Below are 18,642 nucleotides of genomic sequence, written 5' to 3'. Positions count from 1 at the left end.
GTTAGTGCTGTGCGTCTTCGGGAGCACGGCTCCTTCCCAAAGTTAAGCTCTCCTCTGAGACGCCATCTCTAATTTTGTAAGTAAGAATGACCCCCAAGGCTAGCATCTCCATCAAATATTTATTAAAATGCACCCAAGACCGCTAATCTCAAAATGGAATTAAGTGCATCTAAGTGTCCCTGAAAGACGAGAGTAATTTACAGTGTGAACCAGCACGCTGATGTGATGAAGAGGAGGAACACGAGGGGAAACTGGGGTTCGGGGTGTGGAAGTGATGGCAGATCTTCCTGGAGAGCCAGTATCATACATTAACAGACAGAACACTTTACAGAGCCTTTAAAAGGAAAGGCTAAACGGTTTGAAGGATAAAAGCCTTATCTTATTAATATTTTAGATCCCACAAGACATTGAGGCTCCATCTACCATCGCCGATACCTGAGAAAGGATGGGGGCAGTGGCAGGGGCGGGGGGGGGGGGAGACCATTGCCTCCCCCTGGTCTGCTGACCTTCTAGAGAGGCAAGTACCCCGTGACAGCAAGTGCCTATCCCAGCAGACACACTGGGAATGGGAGAAAGTGTTAAATATAACCAGGTGGACAGTGATGAATTGACTACTGAAAAATCGAACGCTTCAGTAATCGGCCTAAGGATCCGATATCAACAACATTTTTCAGTTTTGTCCAAATTCATTGAAAGGCGTCCTTTAGCAAGTTCACTTCCCATTGGTGAGACCTTTCATCTTTACACTGCTTTCCTGATTGGATTCGGTGTCACAGTCGCTTTGGGCGCCAGTACACACCAGCCGCTGACAGTTCGCTTGTGAGCTGAGGCAAAAGATGAGCACAAGTATAAATGGGGTTTACTCTGCCATTAATTAAAAAACGATTAAATATCTATCAACGTGGTTATTTAAAAAGAATTATGAAAGCCCTGCTATATAAAAATGCATCAGGTACTGAGCCCGATGGCGCTGGGAACCCGAGATGCTGAAATATGGGCTTCTGTTTTGCAGGAAGGAGCTTCTACATAACTATAATTCTAATTACAGAACTCTAATTAATGTCAACAAGGCTCCTGATAACTTCATTAAATCTTTGGAATATTTGTATTATCTAAAGACAATCTCTATCCATTAGAATGAAGAAATCCTTTAAAATAACTTTTTCTAAATGCTGCTGCTGCATTTTTTCTTCTTTGGGGACACAAGTCATAAAACTTACTCTATGGTTTCATTCATCTCCAGAGCGGTATTCCAAAAATTCTCAAACTCAAACACGCTTCTATTTTTTCCCCTGGAGCAGATGTAACATGGCTGTCAGCTCCGATCACTCTCTCCCTTAGGCCTAAATAAAAACTGGCTCCAGCCTCCTTCCCACATCCTGTGGGAAGGCCAGCCTCTCCCCAGATGTCTGAGAATGGCTGAGAACTAACGTTCTCAGGGTCGCTTGCCTCTCTCTCCAAAGGCTCACTTGTCTCACATCTCCTGTGGCCGAGTCAGAGTCTAGACCTTGTACACAACCCTTCCCACTTTATTTCTGTTCTCCAAAAGACTCAAAGTGTCATGGGAAGCCGCCCTTCCCGTCCTTTGCCGTCCTGCTTGCTCCCGCATTTCGTCTCCTACCTCTTCTTCCATCTCCACATTCCTGTAAACTTCTTCCTCAGAGCAGTTTGCTATCTCTTCAGCTAGTCCAGCCTGTCCGGGCAATCTCCTCTGGGCCTTATCTTCATGGCCAAATGCCTCCATTAAGGTGGCAGACTGTCTCCTCCCTGAAAGGAATTTCTGGCCAGCTCTTAAAATAACAGCATTTTTCTCCCGGCTGCCCATATATTATGAGACCATCTGACTCATTCCTTCAAATATTCAGGAAAAGGAACCACAAAGGGACAGTTGATTTTATGATAAGCACCATAGGAAAGCATGGAAGGTGTGCAGCAGATAGGAACATAAGATCATTATTGGGGGGGGGGGGGCAATAACTTGTGGGTAGGGCCTCTAATTTCAAATTCACCCTGTGAAGGCTCATAAAAAGATTAGCTTGTAAAGTAACCAGAGAGCTATGTTAAACTGATAACGAGCCTCCATCCTGAGAGCTTCCTAGGTTTCTTAGTTCCTAGCTTTTTCCAAAAGGTGCTGTATGTGAGATTCTTAAATAGCAGTGTGTATGTGAGAGAGAGAGAGAGACTAACTTATTTCCCATTGCAGACTAAGACAGAACCTAGGAGAAGACAATATCCTGATTCTTGGAAGGATACAAAGAATTCCAGAAACAGGCAAGAGGTCAGCTGCTTTCCTGTCCTTTCAGAATGTAGGAGACAAAGTGTGTCTCAGCTCCCACACACAGCTCAGACCGCTGGTAACTATAAAGATAATAATTCAGAGTGTGACTTATATGCCCATGATAGGTCACCAGCCTTAGTAGAGTGGTCCCAGCCCCAGATCCATGGATGCAGGGAGTGTCTCTACTAATTGCCAAAGTCAGACACACCCTAACCTCTAGCAGGACAGTTCATGAAGAAGAAAGTTAAGATGTCTAAAGGGGTCACTGAGCAATGTATTTTTTTTTTCTATCTGTTGTGGCAAAGTACTAACAGTTTCTAAACAAATGACAGTAGTTAAGTCAACTAAGTTCAAGTCTAAATAAAAAAAGTTCATGTTAACACATTGCTGGAACCATATATTCAATCTACTATGCTTAACTCAGTGGGAAACAAAGGTAAAAATCTACCTACCAGAATACTCTAACCAAATCATTTCAAACTTCTTGAGAGGGCTGAGCAGTCTGTTGATAACAGATTTTATTAAAATGTTGTGACTCATTAAGCATTTACCCCTGCTGTACCGTGGCAGCTTGGAGACACGTGGGGCAAACTTGCCCATGAACTAAGGGAAATTGTTCTTTGAATCAGACTACATGTGATTCAATCAATTCAGGCTGAACTCGTGTTCAAAATATGATATAAATAACAAGCAGTTTAATAACACCATGAGCCAGGCGCTGTTATAAAAAAAATTTCTATTTACTAATTTATATATCCTTTGAGACACTAGAAGGCAATGTCTACCAACATTCCCATCTTACAGATGAAGAACTGAGGGATGGAGGTGGAGTAAAACTCTCTTGAGCTCTCAGCAATAACACCTAGCCAAGCCAGGCATAACACCAGGGAGTGTGACCAACCTGGCTTCACACTCAGACATCACACTGCCACATGTGAGCCATAGTCCAACTTCAACCCCTTCACAGCGGCAACACCAGAAACCAACGCATGCCTGGTCTATGCTGTTATTGCCAACTTCATGCCCTGAGGTGTGAGGACTCCAGAAAACCTCACAGATCCAAACTGGCTTCAGCAGGGGGTTGTGGCTGAATTAAAGGTTTGCATTACCAAGTATTTTAAGGATATGCTACTTCGGATATTCTGCCTGGGAATGGTACCTTCACTCACAGGTACCTAAACTACAGGCTCTGGGGTCTTGTTTAAATAATAAGGTAAATATTATTTGTATATGATTATTGTACATGACAGAGTATTAACACATTCTCTATACTCCTGCTTGGAGAATCTCTTCTTTTGCATATAATTTCTCTCTTCAATATTGGTCAACACTAGCCTGACCAAATGACCTAGTGTGTGCTCCGAATTAAGGAAGGATGCATTCATGAGATTATACTGCAACTGTCGTGGGGTACCTGAGTCCCTATCTTAGTCTGGCAGACACTGTAACACTGCATACAATAGGACTTACCTGAGACCGTTTTGGACGGAGGCATTCCCTTGGACACAGTCGGCTGGCGGCACTGCACATTCGTTTGGGTAGCTGGGTAGACTACATTCTGCCAAATTGCCTCCAAATGAAATTCTCTCATTATCACCGGCCCTTAATATACGCTGGACAAATTAATGTACACAGTTACATTTCCTGCTGTCCTTTTTATATAGTCTCAACTCTAAGCAACAGAAGGCCCCGACTCCAGCTGCCACCCAATGAGAGCATCTCTGCTTCCAGAGAACTAGAACTTCATCATTCATCAGTAGCCCTCCGTTGGCATATAACAGACATTGCCTCTTTTGTGCACTTGTTCAATTTATTTTTGCTTCGTCGCCGTCTTTCCCTGCAAGACTCCTGTGAGAAAGTGTATGCAGCAATCTTTACTGCCTTTGCATCATCCTTTTGGGAAAAGGCCTGAGTATCTACTCTCCCCATACATGACTCAGAGCTAATCTTGACTGGTCCAAGCTGTTGACTGATTTAGACACGGGCAAGTGAGCAGAAGTCAGCTAGAGATATCTGGAGTGGGCTTTGCCACTCTGGAAAAGACTCAAAGGCAGGGAGGGAGAGAGGCTCCCTCTGTTTCACTGCCTGGATGTGATGCCTGGAGACACAGCAGCTGTTTACAGCAATGAGGGCATCGAAGCAGGGCAGAGGGACAAGAAGGCATGGAACAGGAATGACGTTACTGAGCTGTCAACATAACCAATCACATAACTGTATTTCCAAACTTCCACTTGTATGAGACAATATGTGTCTCACTATGAGTCAGGGTTTCTGATGGTCAGACCTACAAGTGTGGAAGGAGCTGGCAGGTCATGGGACTGTGGCTTCACTTTTATTTGTCCAGAATTTGTTAATTAATTATCTATAGTTGCTTATATTGTTATAGAGCTTGGACACAGAACAATAAATAAAATCAGCAAGTCCCTGCCAATGTGGAGACTTTGTGAATTAGTGAATTCACCCTGTGCATGTGTGTTGGCCTTGTGTATTTAGTGCACCCACATGGGAGGAAGAAGATACCCAAAGCCGGCAGAGTGGGCAGGGAAACAGCTCGCAAAGGCTGTCCCATTCTGTCACCACAGTCACATGCTGAGGTTTCCTTAAGGTCCCCATCTTACCCATAAGGATGCTGAGTCTCGGAGAGCATGAGCACCACAGTCAGGCCAGAACGCAGGTCTGACTTCATCTCTTTCAGTCCTCTGAGTGCACCAAGCCAGCAGCACGGGAAACGGGTCTGAAGTTGTGTCAGAGCAAAGCAGAACACACAGATCTCAGCACGCCAGATATGGACATGTCACAGACACCCATCCCCTACCTCATCTCAGGCCACTGTGTGCACATGACAATTGTAAACAGGACAAGACAGTAAAATTCAGGACAATCCAAAACAGATGGCCTCTGGCAAGAGTGAGATAAACACTCGGAGCTTTTGATGAGCTTTTGATGAGCTGGAGGCAGGGAAGGAAGGAGCAGCACTCAGTACTCTGAAGGGTGTGTGATTTCCTGGCCTGTCAGGCCTGGTCCAAGTTGCCCTGAAAAGGATGAGGCCCTGGCTTCCATAAAAGACAAACACAAATAGCTTCTAAACCACATAGAGGCTGATTTAAAAAAAAAAAAAAAAAAAAAAGTTACTTCTGAAAGCTGCTACAAGAAGTAAAGAAAAGCTTCCAGCATCTTCCACATGTTCCTAACACAAGCCAGGGACTGCGCTATGCTCCTCACCTGTAGCATCATGTTATGGAGTTAATTCTGTCGTTATTCCCATGTTTGCATGTGTGGGGCCACGAAATAGAGAGTTAAAAAATATCTAGCAAAGGTCTCAGAATAAGGACAGGCAGAGGTGGAGTTTCAACTTAAACTCCTCTACTCTGTTCCTCCCTCTGAGGGTTAATGGAGTTCCATGGCCCTTGTGTGTGCATTCTCCTCTCTGATCAGGGTGTGCTTCTCAGCCTGTCTACAGTGAGGAATGGTTTGTTTATCTGTTTAGTCTGTTTCCCATGGACTAATATGCTTGCCACAGAATACTCACAACCCAACCTTCTTTATACCCTACAAACCCACCTCTGACCACTTCTTAGACAGTACAACAATGAGTAGAAATGGTTCCAGGCTTCTCTCGGTTTCTGTATCTGTCCCATGTGGACCAGCACACTGTGCAGAGAGGCACTAGTACAGACCTCCATGCACAGCACTGACTTGGGACCTGTCAGCTGTAGTCCCTGAGCCTGGAGAGGCCATGGGTGCACTGGTCTATCGTGCATGTTTGTATACAGAAGTTCTTCTCCAAGAGAGAAAGTCCAAAAGTCCAAATAAGGCCAGAGAGTCTAGCTCAGTCACAAAGGGTGGACTTAATACATGCGAGACCTTGGGTTCAGTTTGTAACACTGGAGACAGAGAGAGAGACAAGGAGCAGGAAGATGGGGTGGAAGGAAGGAAAATGGAGGGAAGGAGGAAGGAGGAGCATTAGAGGGCATGTTGCTCAATTCACACTTCCACAACAAACTGCCATAGATTGGGAGATCGGGTGCCTTCAACACCGGGTGTTTGTTCACTGTCTGTGCTACTTCCTACAGGATGGTTTCTGATAAGAGCTCACTTCCTGGTTTGCAGACAGATGCCTTCTTCCAGAGTTCTCAGACAGCAGTCAGTGGGTTCTGCCTATCTTTTTGAATAAAGACATCAGCTGTGTTCGGGAAGAGCCCCCTACTTACAGTTCCCTGTCCTGGTTTGCTTCTGTTCCTATAGTAATGACCATGATCACCAAATCAGCTTGGCAAAGAAAGTGTTTATTTGGCTTAGAGATCTCAGTCACAGTCCATCCTTGAGGAAAAGTCCGAGCAGGAACCCAAGGCAGGAGCAGAGGCAGGAACGGAAGTGGAGGCCATGGAGGAGTGCTGCTTGCTGGCTTGTTCTCCTTGACTGACTCCACTTGCCTTCTGTTTCAATCCAGGACCACATTCCCTGGATGTGGCACCACCCACAATGGCTAAAGCCCCCTCCCGCATGAATCATTGATCAAGAAAATGCCCCCACAAGCTTGTCTATAGGCCAATCTGATGGAGGCATTTTCTCAAATGAAATTTCCTCTTCCCAAATGACCTTAGCTTTTGTCAAGTTGATGAACAATTAACCAGCACACCTTTTATACCCTTAATCCCATCCATACCTTAATCCCATCCATAATGGCTCTGCCTCCACATACAGTGACTTCGGTGGGTAGGGGGTTTGAAGGGCTAGCAACAGATTCACCTGATGAATTTGGGGGTGGAGATAATTCAGTCCAGAGAAGTGGTGATATCAAATATTTGGACATAATATTTTATTAATTCTTTGAGAATTGCATGCATGCATGCATTTTGATCATATTCACTCTGACTCCTCCCCCTAACTCCTCCAATATCCAACCCTTACTCACCCCCAACTTCCTGTCATCCCCTTTCTTTTTCCTTTTCTTAGAACCAAAGTCCGATTTGTCTGTCCACATACTCCTAGGTGTGGGGACATCCACTGGAACCTGATTGACTGCCAGGGGCCACATCCTTGAACAAAACTGATTCTCCTTTCCCCATTAACTGCCAATAGCTCCTCAGTCATGGATGGACTCACAGACCCCTCCCCATTGCATGCTAGATTGAAGACTGGCTTGATCCTATGCAGGCGTGTGCAGCTGCTCTGAGCTCATGAGTGTGGTGGTCCTATCATACCCATAAGACCCTGATTCGCTCCAACCTCCCTGACCTCTGGCTCTGACGGTCTTCCTGTTCCCTCTTCTGCAGTGATCCCTGAGTCTTGGCATGAGGGGCTGTGACATTGATGTCCCATGTGTGGCTGAGCAGGCCATAGACATTTCTTCTCTGCACTTTGACCAGTTGTGAGTTTCTGAGTTAACCATGATATACTTCGCTAAGAAACTTCTCTGATGAGGGCATCAGTACATCCAGTACTACTGGGTTGAGAGACTTGAATTTAGAAGGCAGTTTGTACCAAAGAATATTTAATGGGGAAAAAAAAACTAAATTAAAGGAAACAAGATGAGCATACAATATTCTATAACAAATATGATCTCACCTCGAATGCACCAAAGCCTAGTGTTAAGACTACAAACCACACTGTCTAAAACTACAGAGTGGTAGATTATTGGCAGTTTGTACTCATCTTTTCAAAACATATACCAATTTTCTCATTTACTTATTGCAGGAAAGTTGTTAACAAACTAATTCTCACTAAAGTACAAATGATGACTACGCCTCCTTCTTATGTACTAAGAAATATTTAACTTAATAAGAGGCAGAATTAGTTATCTGGAACTCACAGTCAAGACTTCAGTTGTTGGCTCTGCAACAGTACTTGGAAGACAGTCATCACATGAGACTTTGGATGTTACTCCCAACCCTGGTCCCAGCTTTTCTTTTTCCAAATAACAAAGAATGAGTCCTTGCCTATACCAACAATCCATGAAACTAAGTAAGTAAATGGCTGTCTCGTTTCCCAACTTAGGAGGTTTACTTAGGGAAGCTTTTAATTATTTAAGACTTAAAACTCACCTACTTCCCCAAAGAATTTGAAGACACTTAAGAAAACAGTTCTATTAAAGACAGAATAGAAATAGTTTACAAGTGCCAGAAGATAGCTCTAAAGATATGAGAATGCAGCGGGGCAATGGATTTTGTTTGCATTCCCCTCCTAGGACGCAGTATTAGTTTTCATGCAATAACAATTTGTTGAGTGATTGCATGCCTTAAATCCCTTCCCACAGTAGGTGTTCAAAATGAACAAATTTAATCCAAGTGCATTAACTCAAAGGCTTAGCTTTCTCTCTCTAAGGAAACGGGAAGAAGTCGATACTCAAATTACCAAGTATTTTGTAAATTCCAAAGCAATAACTTACTCTGATTATCATTTTCTTTTCCTGCCAAGCCTTTTAAAGCATTTCAGGCCTGAAGTACATGGTACGTTATCACTTTATAATGTAGTTAGAGCTCAGCCGATTTCCCTTCCCCTCACCTCCCCATCAGATGATCCGCATAGGTCAAACTTGGTGTCAAGCAAATTAAAGTGTTATTTTATTATCTGAAGTAATTGTTTCTGTATTAAAAGGCCATTATTCTGAATGGGTTATGTTGGTGATTATGCCATTAAGGATGTGGGGCTATCAGCAGAGCTGAATACCCATGTTTGTGAAAGTCTTTGTGAAGCTCTCCTGGATGTGGCAAATCATTCTTAACTGGGTACTCCAAGTGGTCTATGTGCCTCTGATGCATTTTTCTAAGCCATTACCATTTTGAAGCCCCACCCACCAAGGTCCCAGTGGATCATTAATTAACCAGAGAAGAAGGAGCCAGGCCTCCCATTGTGATATGGCTGCCACTAACTTTTCAGCACAGAGCCAGCCCCTGGATGGGCTCAGAGTCACAGCAAATGGGCTTTCACAGTGCAGGAGCTCTCTGTGAAGGCTTCTGGGAACTCAGCATTGGGAGGATTTGGAGACAGATGCTTTAGCAGTTCCTGTGTCTGATGACCCACTCTGCACCAAGCGGTTTCCCCAAGGCCCACGTGTGTGTCTCTCACGCTGCCTTTGGCAGATCCCAAAGCCATTACATTCCAGTTCCAAGCTTACATTTTATGCCAGGGAGCGACTTGTCATGCACATACCTAAGAACTCATGGCCAGCCAACAAACCCCAAAAAGATTCCCAGAAATAAACTTCAGGAAGCAAATTAAAAGATAATGAGTTGGGTGTGGAGGCACACACCTATAGTCCAAGGGCTTGCTTAGGAGGTGGAGGCAGGAGGATCAGGGATTCAGGTCATTCTCAACTACATATCAAGTTCATGTTCAGACTGAGCTACATGAGACCTTGTCTCAATCCCATGCCCCAAAAGAATAGGGAAAATCCATTTCACACCACACACACACACACACACACACACACACACACACACACACACATGTTTGATTCTCATATAACACTCAGAACTATGAAAATTCTTCCCAAATTAGTCCAAAGATTTATTTAACTATAAATTGCATAAATTACACAGCTCTAATAAAAACCCCAACAGGATCTTTTTGGAAACTTTGAAAAATAATCCTTACATTCCTCTAAGGGAACAAGCATTCAAGAATAGCCCAGAAATTTCTTAAAGTGAGAAATGAGATGCTAACATGTATGGCACTGCCTTAGAAACTGAGCAAATGACCATCATGGGCCCAGAAGGGCATGTGGACAAGGAGAATTGTGTATCAGTGGGCTAAGATAAATTATTCAAGGATGGTCTTGGGAAACCTAGCTAGCCATTTGGAAGAAATAAACAGAGCTCATCCTAGAATCCTTCCTCATGCCGTGTAAACTCCAGAGGGATCAAAAACTTGAATGTGAAGATTGGGATGGTAAAAGTATAGAGGAAAAACAGACAGAGACTTTCATTGCCCTCCTGGAAATGAAATGGCAGTCTATCCAATTATGAGTCAAAGGCTGGAAACAGAAAGAGGGAAAACTCAATAAATTTTATTTCATAATGTAAAACCCTGTAAGTTTAGTGAAAAGGCCAAATGATAACCATAAATAATATAAAACCCTGTAAGTTTGGTGAAAAGGGCAAAAGATTAACAATGACTATGGTGTTCAAAGAGTTAATGTCACAAATCTTAAACAGTAAGGAAAACATTCCCTGCTGTATTTCCCAACATCATTTGTTTTGATCTTGGCTTTGGTTTTGAGACAGGGTCTCATTAAAGCACAGGCTGGCCTTGAAGTAGACTATGTGTAGGTAAGGGTGAACCTGGAGCTTCTGATGAAAGACCCCCTACAATAGCTTTAGCTTGACTGCTGTAACGCCATTTTGCAAGGCTTAAACATAAAGAACAGGATATCTGCGGTTCAGGGGAAGAAGGCCAAACAGGAGTTCATAACTATGGTCAGCCACCCGGCCTTGGGAGAGAAACCATTGAGTCAAAACAGGATATCTATGATGGGCCACCTGGCCTTGGGAAATAGACAGTTGGGCTAGGAAAACACTCACTATGCCCTAGACAAGGCCAGGTCAGCCGCACACACCAAATTTCCGAGAATTAAGCATATGTCCCCAAGTTCACCCTAGTCTTATTTGAATCAACCAATGGGAACCCTGTAACTATGCTTCTCGCTTCTATAACCGTGCTTCTGCCCCTGGGATCCTATAAAAAAGTCCCCCTTTCCCTAGGAAGGCGTACAAGTCCTCCGAGAGACTTGTCGCCCCAGGTACCTGTGTATTCAAATAAACCCTCTTGCTGTTTGCATCTGATGGATGGTTTCGGTGTGTTCCTTGGATTCGGGGTCTCTCCTGAGGGAAGATCCCCCCGGGAATCTTTCACTGAGTCTCCTGCCTCTACCTCCCAAGTGCCAGGAAATTACAAGCATGCACTGTTGTGCCAAGCCCTGTTTGGCTTTGTTGTTGCAAATAATGAACAAGGCTAGCAAGACAGTAAAGGTCTTTGCCACCAAGCCTGATGGAAGCTCATTCCTCCGGCCCCACAGGTGGAAGGATAGAAACAACTCCACAGATTGTCCTTTAACTTCCCATGTGCTATGAGCATGCACACACACGCGCACGCACACGCACATACACTAAACACATAAATGTAATTTTGGGGGGAGGGAGTGGGTTCAAGACAGGGTTTCTCTGTGTAGCTTTTTGCCTTTCCTGGATCTCACTCTGTAGACCAGGCTGGCCTCAAACTCACAGAGATCCGCCTAGCTCTGCCTCCTGTGCTGGGATTAAAGGCGTGCGCTGCCGCCGCCGCCACCACCGGGCTACTGGAAGCTTCTTTGACTTTGTTCTAACAGGTAGGAGCTCATCATGATGGTGTGGCAAGGGCATGGTGGCAGAAACAGCTGAGAGCTCAAATCTTGATCTGTAAGGAGGACACACTGGAATGGTGTCAGTCTTTTGAAACCACTAGGTAAAGGCCACATCTCCTAATCCTCTCCACAAAGTTCCACCAATGTGGACCAAGTGTTCAGACATCTGAGTCTATGGGTGTCGTTCTTCCCCAAGCCACCACAGCTTCTGGGGCGTCATGGCAGTAGGGAGCAAGCCACAGGCATGATGGCTGGAGACAGCAGGCTGAGAGCTCACATTTTGAACCACGAGCATGAAGCAGAAAGGGGGCAACTGAAAATGGCTGGAGTCTCTAAGCTCTCAAGGCTCACGCCTAGTGACGTACTTCCTTCAGGGAGGCCACACCTCCTAAACCTCCCCGAACTGCACCACCAACTGAGGACCAAACGTTTAAATGCATGAGCCTACAGGGGACATCATTCAAACCACTATAAGACTCGAGATGTTTTCCATATATCTGAGTTTATCCAGACAGAAACAAAATAAACGTAAGTAGAACACCCGTAAGACCAACTATGTGTCAAATTATCATTTCTTACGATGCATGGCTTGCCTAATATGAAGGAGTTTGGTGGATTCTGGAATAAGTGAAGAAGGCTCTATTGTTGGCCTCATCTGGCTTTTTGGAGACTTGAACTTTACAAAAGAAAACCAGAAGCCAGAGGGACTAGGTGAGAACCTGCAGAGCCTAGCCATATGCCTCATACATTGATATTGGTGATTTCCAAAATGGCTGCCAGTGAGACGGCCTCACACCTGGGATCCACTATGAAGTCCTGTAGAGGTGTCTCCTCACTGAACCATATCTGGTATTTCATTCATGTGGAACAAAGTCTGGCCAATGAGAATATCTTTTCATTTTCCCAGAAGTCAAGGGCAGCAGAACTCTGTTGAAAAGAGAACTCTTGCTGTTCATAACTTTTCAATAAATACTTGCTGAAAGACGAATTAGTGTGACTGTATTCTAATTCTCCCACAGTGGGAAACTGTTGCCAAAATTCAGCTAATCTCACTCTGATTTGTGGCTCAATCTTTCTTTTTTATCTTGACTAACAGGACTTCCTACTCCATAGTGTGACTTCTACACTGCACTGCATTTATCACAGTGCCCAGGGCTGGACTCGCACCAGAAAGCTGAGGAGAAAGCTTGGTGGGAGAATTCAGGGTCACATGCATCAAAAGTGTGCTGTGTGACAAAACATGGCTTGGACCAGGAGCAGGAAGGTAGACACACAACTGTTGGTTGGAATGTGAGATGATTAACTTGGCAGTATGTGTCCACATTTAACTGTGCATTTCTTTACCTCAGAATTTCTACTGCTGAAAATTTTCCCTGTGAACATGCTTGTCCAAATTTGAAAACGCAAACAGGTATTAGAGTATTCATCGTTGTGAGGGTAGAAATGCCAGGCCTTTAAAAACTGTTTCATCGTGCTGCAGAATTCTATGCTGTCATTGCAAAGGGTGAGGAGAGATGTTCAATATATTATTAGCTAAAAGTACAAGACCTCAAAGAGTAATGTTTCTTGTCAGTTCGTTTGTGTAACCAAAGAACACAGACATACAATTGTCTGTGTACAAAATTAATGGAAGGAACATACAAAACACTAACAGCGGCTGTGACGTTTGAAAGTATAGTAGAAGAAGAGAGAAGACTTTATCTTGTGTTTCATACAATTGAATTGTTACTGTTGAACATACTGCCTTCATGATTTCTAGCATCTTCCATCCCCTTACTCACCTTTTTTTATCCATCTTGAGTTATTCATTAGGTTTTCTCAGGATTGAGGTTATTTATTTTATATTAATTCTCTCTAACATAAATCTATTTCCCAAGTGTGTTCCCCCAAACCATTTTTCCCCTTTAAATACGACCTTTCATAGTTCTTTAACCTGTGATTAGCCAGGCAAAACCCCAGTACATGGACCCCAAGTAAGTACTGAGTTTCAAATTTTATATGTAGGGGAAAAGTCAGAACGCAGACAGACATTGACGATGCCATAGTGTCTGGATGCAGGAGGTCAAAGACCCAGACACCCTGTACCAGGAGCCACAGGAGGGCTTAACTGGGGCATTTCTGGTTGTGCCTTAGGACCATGAGCACTCCAATCTCAAGATATGGCCATTATCCCCGGATCATTGCCACGAAAGACCCAAACAACTCCAGTCTATCGTGTCAATGTGTATTCCGGGAGTCTTTAGTGCACGGATCATTGGTGAGCCATACCATAAGAGCCCAGTAGGAGCCATGGCCGCATGTGGAATCAGCACACACTCGGGGACTCCCCAGGCCACATGATTTGCAGCGCATCGTGCCAATGCATGCTCCGGGAGTCCTTACTCTGCTGCCTGTGCACGATGAGGGACAATACACACCAAAAGCACTTATGAAATAGTCACAGTACATACACAGTATTCACTTTTGTAAACGACACGTCAGTGAGTTTAGTGTGGGACAAATAACTCCGAAAAGGCGCCAAGCACTCCTGGAAGCCAACTTCGTACACAATGGGATTGTGGCATGGCTGCGGGCACCCCTACCGAAAACAAAGGAAAGAACAGACACCTTTTAAGCCACGGACTCTGCTCTGTGTCGTGAGGAGGTTCCACGCAAAGACAACCACTCTTGATGACTTCCTTTTCCCTGCTCATTTTTGAACCATCTGCAGAGGAAAGTGAGTTGGCACAATCAGAGCTAGAAAGTTCCTTGGCTCTTCCACCTCCAGCCTAACACTGTCCAACAGAAATAGAGTAGGAGCCACAGACATAATTGTAAATCTTGTTCACAGGCACACATCTTTAAAAAATAGAAAGCAATATTTGACCATAACACTGTATTTTATTTCACACACTATATCCAGAATACGATGCTTTTGACATCCAGTCAGTACTTTACAACGACTACTGAGAGAGTTCACGATGTATCTCCTCTGCAGGAGGATTTGGCCTGACCACACTGCAGGTCCCAGGTGGCCAGGACACGCTGGTGAGCAAGCCAGCTGTCATGGCCTAGGGAGATGAATAACAGGTATGTAAGCGGTCATGTCTACCTTCCGTGTCTAGACAAGTGTGCCTGTCTTTCCCCCTCCTTCCTCACCAAGGCTGCTAGTCTTTTCTTAGCAGCCTGGGTGTTCAGGTCCGATATGAGTTTTGTAATCATAAACATGCTTATAAATACGCATTCAGAAGGAGAAGAGGACAATCCTTTCGGCCCTATCGCTAACGCCAAGATTAGGTCATCTTTCTTGCAGCTGAAGGCGATCAGGGATGGCTGCGGAGGGAGGGAAGAGGGCGCATAGGTGGTTAGATGTGCATCCCAGGGTCGCAGGGTCACTAGACCTGGGGGCGTCGCTGATCTGGGGCTAGAAGTCTCGGGGAGGGAGGGGCAAGACAACGGAGACAAAGCGGTGGGAAGAGAAAAAGAGAGATGTGGGCGCGGGCGGCGCAGCCCCGGGGAATCCAGGGACGGCCGGGGCGGGGGCGGGGTGGCAGGCGACACGGCAGGCGATTTGAATATCAGGCTCTGCCACACTCGGGGCGCCGCTGACAACTTCATTACCTCCGCATATAAAAATGACTGCCGGGGAATGCAAATGGTTCGCGCGTCTCGGCCGCCTGCCCCCGCTCCGCCGCCGGCTGCGGGCCCCGGGCCGCCACCGCGCCGGGGTAATGAGCGGCCCAAGGCGCCTCCTTCCCGGCCGGCAGGCAGAGCCGAGACAGCGGCCAGGACATTGCCCAGGCTCGGCGGTGTCTCCCGAGCCTGGCTCTCGGCTCTCATCCGGGTACCGGTCCTAACCCTGAACCCTGATGGCGCGGGTCCTGCCCCTGCCCAGGGTCACCACCGGCAGGGACGCCTGGCCTTAGCCTTAAGGAGGGTCTCATCTACCCGGCAGGGAGGGGGGAACTACAGTTCCGGCTCCCTAGCCCTTCAGATCCTGCCGCCCCCCCGGAGGACACCGAGGCACCTACAGGACCCGCGTCCCTAACCCTAGGCCTGTGTTCCTCCAGATGGAAACGAAGGCAAACCAGGCGCAAAGAGGAAAGCAGTGTTCTAGGACACAGAAAAAGGGAGGATTCCCTCCTTAGCAAGAAGTCACACCTTGTGACAGCCATGGAGGGTAGAATTAGTCCATCCTGGTGACCATAGCCCTGCAATCACAGAGCGCACTTTTGAGGCTCTCTCTCAAGTGCAAGACACTGCACCTGCTTTACGCGACATGTGCCACACACCCTACGGCTCTCCTGGAGTTTCCATTATTTAGCTAATAATGGAAAGAAGCTCAAAGTAACCCGCCTAGGAAGGGGGCACACTCCCCACCACTCCGCAAAGTTTCTTTCTTGAGACTTCTTGCAGTAGTACATGAAGGGGGCCTGCACTTTACTCTGGCCATCCCCCCTCTCCCACTATGCCCAGAGATCTGGGCAGGCTCTCTCAGTCTTCCATGATCAGTCAGTCCCTTACCACGTCCAGGGATTAGTTTGGAAAGAGTGTGACCAGTCCTAAACACCATTTGAAGGGCCATCGGCTGGAAGACCCTGAGGAACAGGAACGTCTTGTCCTAAGAAGAGATTCCCATTCCTCAGCTGGGTGGTGTGTGACTTTTACCTCGTAACTCCGGAAGAGCAAAGCAACAAAGCTGCCCTTTGTCGTGGGAGAGTTGAGTCCTTGGAAACTTACCAAGCTTTATGTTTTAAAAGCTACATGAGAGGTTGGGGATTTAGCCTAGCAAGCGCCAGGCCCTGGGTTCGATCCTCAGCTCCACAAAAAAAAAAAAAAAAAAAAAGCTACATGAGAATAAGCACTACAGAGCAAGGCTGCATCTTAAAAAAAAAAAAGAGGAAGAAAAAGAAAAAAGATTTTTATAGTTTATTTTAAATCGTATGCATTTTTTCATCAAAAAAGCAAAACTGTGAAGAAAAAAAAAAAAAGGTACTGTGTTTTAATTTTGGAGTCAAATGTCAATGACCTCAAATGATTGTTTCCCTCTGCCAAGGAAAGAAACCCAAGACCTTCAAGACCCTCCAGGCCTTCGCCTAACCTAACCTTATTTATCTACCACTATCATAGTGCCAAGCCTCTTCCCATGGCGTGCACTGGCTATGTTAGATGTCCATAGTCTCGAGTGTGCCCTTGAACTCCATCTCCAACCATTTAAATACTGCAGAGTCTTTCAGGTCCACCTTAAATCCACTTCATTCAACAAGCAGGTGTAAGCCACCTCTGTAACTAAAGCTGTCAGATTCGGGGCTCACCAAGTTCTACCTCCTTTGCCCCTTGTCTTAAAGACCCCACCACCACATTGCTTACATATACTCTCGTGTGCTACAGTGGTATCTCTGTGAACCAGAGACCATTAAATACAGTGGAGAAACTGAGACCCTAGAGTTTAAGGAACTTTCTGGATTATGCTAGTTGATGACAGTGCGAGCAAGCTTCCCTCTTTTCTTGTTGGTCTGTAAGGCACACGATGCTTTTGATGATTAACTTGAAGGGCAGAATTCCCTCCAACCAGGTGATCCCATTAGACCCTTAATTCGAGGTAGTAGTGCCCATTCCCACACAACTCAGAAGGGTGAGGACCTGGAGACAAAGGGCATCCTCTAGCCCCCAGCCCATCATAACCGGGGATCCTACCTTCTACCCCCTCAAGTCTCACACACAGGTCCCTGATATCTCCTCTAGCCCTTGAAGCCTTCTCATTCCTGCATCTCTTTAAATCTAGTGCTCAAGGGCATCCTTAGCCAAGCTCTGGCTCCCAGTCTGATCTGCCCGCGAAGAATGAGGGAAACAGGATGGAAGCAAGCGAGCATTGCCTACCATCCTTTCCCCTTCACGGTGAAATTACAGTCCGACGTTATGATGAGAGTCAGAAGTTCAGTGGGTTAGCCATAAGAACAGGGGGGTTCATTTGTGGTGCTGGGGTGGAACCCAGATGTTTGCACATGCTGGGTGAGCTATATCTACCACTGAGCTCTCTCTCCGCCCGAAACAGTATATTTTTAAACCTTAGACTTTTTTGTCAGATGTTCCTCCTGCAATCAGTGTTTGGATTTGGAGGCCCAGGAACCTGTATTGAAAAGGAATGGGATTCTTCCATTAGCAGCAGTCATTCAAACCCACAAGCCATTCTGATCAAGTCATACATCTCTAAATAGAAAGATCTCGGATGTGCTTCAGTTCACTCTGAGTTTTTTAAACCATTAAAGCACAGCTAAGGAAATGAAACCTACCCACCACTTCTCTTCTTCCTCTTCTCCTCTCTTCTTCTCCTCCTTTGACCAACAATTGCTACAATCCACACTAATGAAGGAGAATATGTTAGGAACTTTCTTCACTTAACGTTGCTCATTATTAATAAATTTTACACTGACAAGTCTAACGCGAACACTTTGGATTTATGCACCTAACCTAATTACATATGCCGCATGTACGCATTTCATTATTTACTTGACAGATTCATTCCTTGATATCATAAATAATTAAACAAGAATCAAATATTAACAATCAGATACATGTTAATTCTCCTCAAATCTGAAGAAACAAACTATATTTTCATCTTCGGTTCAACAAGCTCTGATTAAAATTTCTTCATTAGGAAAATTTCATAAGCAAAGTTCCCCGGTCCACTTTTATTTCATCAAAAATTAAACCTGGAAGAAATTATTCCAGGGCTATTTCATGGGCAAAAGTGAACACAGCAGCATTTCAGCAAACCACTGGATTCATAATTTCTCACTTGCAGACCTTATGTATGGAGCATGTATCTGTGTGTTTGTTAATTTTCAGGTGCTGTTTTTGCTATGCACTGGGAACCGGTAGGATATTGGCTGCTAGTAGCATTTAGCCAGAGACGCCGTGCCTTGTGGGACAATGGTTTGAACCAGTTATTTTACTGCACAGTTAACTTCCAAGGCATTGTGGATGAGGGCAGAACTCAATGACTCTGGGCTCGGAGTTTTCTTAGCTGTTGCTCTTCCTGCGT

This window comes from Onychomys torridus, chromosome 3 (assembly GCF_903995425.1).
Source record: "Onychomys torridus chromosome 3, mOncTor1.1, whole genome shotgun sequence".
Taxonomy (NCBI): Eukaryota; Metazoa; Chordata; class Mammalia; order Rodentia; family Cricetidae; genus Onychomys; species Onychomys torridus.
This window is presented reverse-complemented; position numbering follows the sequence as displayed.